General features: G+C 36.3%; 1 protein-coding gene across 1 annotated transcript in view; it reads left to right on the top strand.

Annotated features, from left to right (window-relative positions):
- Window positions 1-4,663: 4,663 nt before the first annotated feature.
- Window positions 4,664-6,000, top strand: part of LOC307117218 (uncharacterized protein) — a gene marked incomplete at its 3' end in the record, with an annotated part of 78,072 nt that continues 76,735 nt past the window's right edge. Inside the window, exon 1 of the mRNA XM_079802009.1 lies at window positions 4,664-4,758. The remainder of the gene's footprint in view (window positions 4,759-6,000) is intronic.

Raw genomic sequence — 6,000 nt, 5'->3', positions numbered from 1 at the left:
TGTATACGGTAAAATTAGAAATAAACATATTGGAGCTGGATCCCTGCTGAAATTACACTCGCGGGGGAATGAGCTGGCGGCAACATCACGTGGGACCCGTTTACAAACCCAGGTCACAGTTTGCATGGCACACATTCATCATTACATACTATGTAGTAGATCACAGGTAGATTATTAGGCACGGTATACTTATTCAGCATAAAGTTCTAGATATACTTGCACACTGTAAACCAGAATAAGTTGGCAAAACTCAAAAAAGTTACATAAGCAGAACTTATTTTGTTCATACATTTTAATAGCTCTGAACTTGAAATATTTGAGTAAGCTAATGCACACACAACTTAAAGGGTACATAACACACACAGTTTCTGTCAATCTCATGTTAATCTTGAGTACCTATAGAGTAGTGTTGCATCAGTCATATCTCTGTAGAGTCTTTAGATCATATTTATAACGCTGTACCGATTCTTTTCGAAAACACCCGAGCTCATGCAGGCGTGCAGAGCTGAAGAGTCACGAACACACACACACACACACACACTACATCATGACATTATCCCTGGATAACTTTCGATTCACTATAAATGCCACCTTGCTAATTGGTAACGCAATGCTTTGGTAGCATTAGCGTAGCATAGCACTTGCTAGATGAGTACAGCAATATAAAACATTTAACATACATCTGTTCTCAAACTAAGCTCAGGCTCAACTCATCACCATGATGATAACCCTACAAAAAACAAAACATAACAGAAACTCTTATAAACTAGCAAAACATGAATTACTACTAAATCTCCCACTTAACATTAGTCTTGCACAAAAAAACAACGCTATCTCACGACCAATTCGTACGTATTTGTACAAGGTGGCTAATTCATATGAATTCGTACGAACTCACTCGTGTGATGGGTAGGTTTTAGGGGCAGGGTTTGGGGTAAGTCATTCGTACAAAATCATACGAATTGACCAACACGTCAAATACGTACGATTTAGCAAAAATCGTACAAGTGAGGTCGTACAAATTCATACCAATTATCCACCTCGTCAAATACGTATGAATTGCCGTGAGATCGGGTTGAAAAAAGAAACATAAAATAACACTTAATTTTGGCATTCACTGTCCCTTTTGAGTGTCATGGCAAAGCATGCTGGGAAATAGAAATCCCAACCCAGTTTGTCTAAATTAAAAGAAGCAAGTTCATAAAACTCAAAACAATTCATATTACTTAAAATGTGTCAGTTTTGTGAGCTAAAAAGTAAAAGAAAGTTTTTGGAAATAATTTGTTTAATTAGAGTTGACTCTACTCAAACCAATTATTTATTTTGAGCGTTAGTGTTTACAGTGCACCAACACTCCCAAGCAACGTCCTCTGTGACAGACTATAAACTTCAGGGCAATTCAAAGGCAATTAGGCTTCAATTTCGGATTTTAAAAGTAAAAAGAGTAACATCAAGAATATGCTTGCTTAATGTTAAAACATTTATGGCCCTATAAAATCTCTAAATAGAACAAACTTTCTTACTTGTGTTTAATGTTGAGAATCGTTTTCAATGAGCATTATATTCCAGGTAATTTGTGGAACAATAATGATAATTAGGATGTGGTATATAAAACAACCCGAGCTCTGTGTGTGTGTATAAATCTGAGCATTTAATAACAGAATTTAAACTTCAAGGCAATGAAACTTCAGCAAAAAAGAGCAGCATTAAACTGAATATTATGCATGTGGAATATTAAACATTTATGGTTACTTTACATCTCCAAATAGTTTTTGAGTTAGTAGAATGATTCTTTCTTGTGTTTAAGTTATAAATATATAACTGTTATGATTAACACTGTTATAAGGAATTGTTATGCTGTTGCTAGGGTGTTTTGGGTGATTGTTTTGTCAAAAATGTCCACCCTATATTCAGGTCACTGTATTAATGTGGAATTGTTTGGTTTCATCATCCAACTGGTCAAAGTTTAAAGAATGAAAGCATTAATTACTTAATCATTTACAAAGAAAATGTGTAGCCATTACGGTATATTTAACAAGTTAAAGGCACAATATGTAAGATTTTTGTATTAAAATATCCAAAAACCACTAGAACAATGTTATATATTTTGTTGACGTGTGTACTTACATTATCCCAAATATTTCCAAGAATGTTTAAATTCAGAGAAATAAGCAATTTTAACCAGGACACGGACCGTGTCTGGTACGTTTGACCGGAAGAAGCGGAAGCGGCGACTGTGGCATAATAAAAGTTCCTCGTTCAGCTCCACAGCACTTGGCCCTGCTCTGCTTCATACAGTAACGTTAATAATCCCATCCATGAACATGAGTCCCGTCCCGATTCTTTTGTCAGGTAAAGACGACAACTCCCAAGAGTCCACGCTCAATCTCAGCGCCATCAAGCTACGCCTTTGTTTTGAATAGGCGACCTCTAGCGGCGAAAAACAACATATTGTGTCTTTAATTCGGGTGCCGTGTGCCCAATAAAATATTGTTTAACCCTCTGAGGTTCTTCGTTTTCCAGTCACACTCAGGGCCTTCGGGTCAAAAGTGACCCGACCCCTGAAATCAATTATTATTTTTTCAGTAAAATCAATTAAATGTATTTTTGTTCAATAATATTTTTTCTTTCTTTTTTTGTGTTTTGAGAGAATTTTATGATATTAATTAATATTTATGCCATAATTATGATCAATTTTTTCCCATTGAATTTAATAGAAAATGTATATATATATATATATATATATATATATATATATATATATATATATATATATATATATATATATATATATATATATATATATATATATATATATATATATATAATTTTTTAAAATGTTTTTATGAATGCTGTTTTTCAGGTTAAAGTAGAGACTAGGCCTATAGAAAACAATTTTTGAAATCAGATTGATCCCATCTGGTGGAAGCAGTGAGCATTATTTTCATGCAATATCACATTTTAACCACTAGATGGATTTACAGCTCTCTGTAGAAAGGCTTGTGAATTCTAGTAGTTTTTGCACATATTTGCCTATTTTTTTCAGGTTGTGGATTTTAATATATAATAAGAGATTCTCAAAGACTATTTTTGTCAAGTTTTTTGTTTGTTTGTTTGGTTTGAAGTGCCAGTTTTACTTTATAATACAGTCAAACCTGAACATTGCATTAGAAAGAGAACAAATGGAAAGCATTTTGTTACCCATTGTTTTAATTGTAACTTAATAAAAATGCAATTCTTTCAGTCAAACATTTTTTTATTAATCTTTTATAATAAACATTTCATTAAAATAATTTTTTGTACAATTCAATGACTTTGCACAAAATTAGCTTTTGCAATGACACGTTCATTTGTGTGTGTTTTTGTGTGTATAAGTGTGTGTGTGAGAGAGTGTATTCGTCTGTTTTGCACTCTTGATGTTTTAGAGATTCACCCCTTCACTGTTGTGTGCTTTTTTTCTGCATCGTGGCTGATTTGTAGATTGTACGCACACAAAAAACTCGGTATTTTCATATTTTTTATTAAATTTTTTATAAATTTCCTATGGGGGTCATTTTTGACCCGAAGACCCTGAGTGAGAATTTTTTTTTACGACCACTTAGACTTTTCAAATCCTGTCCCCAATTTTTTTATACCAAGTACCAATAAAGTGAACAAGTTTCGTACCATTCCGATGAAGCTACGATTTAAAAAAAAATTCGGGTCAGAAATGACCGAAGAGCATTAGAGGGTTAAATGATCGTCACTTAAGTGAGTTTATTCATATCTTTGTTATCAGTTATGTACACTTGATTTAGGCTATGTTGTATTTTTATATCATTTAGTTTATATTCAGCACATTATTTTGGTACCATGTGTACTGTGATGGTGGTTCTTCGGTTGCTGGATCTATTTGTGTTGTTATCAGGACATTTTACGGTAATCAGCAATGCGTAATCTAATAGTTCAAATATTTCGTCACATCAGTATCATTATTAAACGATTCCCTGGCATTTTTAAATTTTGGTTTTGTCAATCGGCACATTCATTGATAAAATATTTCTGAAATCGCCGCTTATCCATCCTCGAACTCCGCGCCGCCGCTCACGGAATAGCTACGTCAGAAGTTTGAATAGCTAATTGGCGCCATCTAAAGGTTATCTCTGACTGTGGTAAAGTATAGTTTTGTGTAAAAAGTGAAACATCGCTTGAGAAAATAAAAACAACGAACCGGTACGAGGCACAAAAGAGCTGAAAATTGCATATTAATGTTTATATACAGAATTTATATTGTAGGCCTACTTTAGTTTCAGCGAATCAATATTTCATATGCACGAATTTATTTATTTGACAAGTAGCCGTGTAGCAAGCAGAATAATGTACTATAGCAAACTAAAAACAAATATTTTTTTGTATATATTGAATGTGTCATTTTGTATGAATAGTTAAATATACAATCAACATTCCTCACGTGACGTTAATGATTGTGACATCCCCAGGTTACGTTCTGGGTTCCAGAGCTGCTTTTTCACAATTTCCCACCATAAATTTAGGGAAATACAGCCTTCTTTTTTCTTTTTTGAGTGTGCGCGCGCAGATTTGAGCGCTGTATAGCGATGATGCTGAGAGAGGGAGAGAGAGAGAGAGAGAGAGAGAGAGAGAGAGCGGGCGCGCGGGAGACAGTACGCGCTCCTCTATGTGCGCGTGTCTGTCTGTCAGACCTTCACCAACGCAAGACTCAAGACTCCCCAGCTGTCATTTCAAATCAGCCTCCTGTAGGTAAGACCTGATACCTTTTATAAGCGGCAGGTTTCATGCATAACATCATCAGCACATCAAACTTATCAAAGCGGAAACATGCGCTGGATATCTACAGGCACTTATGGTGGGTCAATAGACATATGCTGCGACTGTGGAAAACGACAGATGTGAGCTGGGTGGATGTGTTTAATGTGGATACATATGGGAAATACATCTTTTGCTTTCGCTTCGGCTGAATTTCTGACAGATGGAGACGCGCCGCGCGCACTGGTGACCGGTTACCGGAGCGCACGGACTCGCAGCGCACTGTAAGCTGCTCGTTTACTAATTAGTGCTCCAGTCGTAGTGTCGGTGGGTCACTTGTTACAGGCACAGTCCTGGTTTGAGTAATATGAGGTCAATTGTCTTGATCAAAGGCACGTGGTTGTAGTTCATGATTCATTTACCAGTTCATGAACAATAGTGGATAGTTCATCAAGCCTTCTGGGCTTTGAACCCACAACCTCAGCAGCTGCTCGGACTGTCTCAGTTGTTGTAGTGAACAGCTGTGTGCGCGTGCATATCACGCTATAGGAGACTCCGGGGCAAGTTGTCACACCCCTGACTCAAATTAGTCACATAGATAGATAGATAGGTAGATAGATGACAACTTCCTCAACTATACACTCTAAAAAAAAAAGGTTCTATATGACACCAAAAATGGTTCTTGGCTCGTAATCATAGGGGAACCTTTTTTAGTGAGCACCAATTGGTGCTTCAGTGGTTCTTCAGCGGTTCTTCAGCGGTTCTTCACCGGTTCTTTGACTAAGGTGCTATATAGCACCTCTGAAGAACCACTGAAGCACCAAAATTGGTGCTCACTAAAAAAGGTTCCCCTATGATTACGAGCCAAGAACCATTTTTGGTGCCATATAGAACCTTTTTTTTTAGAGTGTATATCTGTTCTCTACTTGAGGTGGACGAATTTCTGAAAATATCCTCACAGACGTCTTAAAATTTTTTAGGGCTTTGAGGAAGGATTCATAAATCAATCACATTATGTATAAAGTCCAAAAACGTCTGTAAAGTTTAAAGATGTATGTTTGCAGTAATTATAAATTGTTTGACGTGAGAGCAATTTGAAGTTTATGGGAGGTCATCAGAAGTCTAGGGCTCTGTTCCAAAAACCTTGCAAGCTGCAAACGTGGGCCGCATCATAAGAACGTTCCAGACGTGAAGGCTTTCCCAAAAGATGCCGCCTTTGAGCCATGTTTAAGCCAG

Source organism: Gobio gobio (assembly GCF_949357685.1).
Source record: "Gobio gobio genome assembly, chromosome: 21".
NCBI classification, from domain to species: Eukaryota; Metazoa; Chordata; class Actinopteri; order Cypriniformes; family Gobionidae; genus Gobio; species Gobio gobio.
This window is presented reverse-complemented; position numbering and strand designations above follow the sequence as displayed.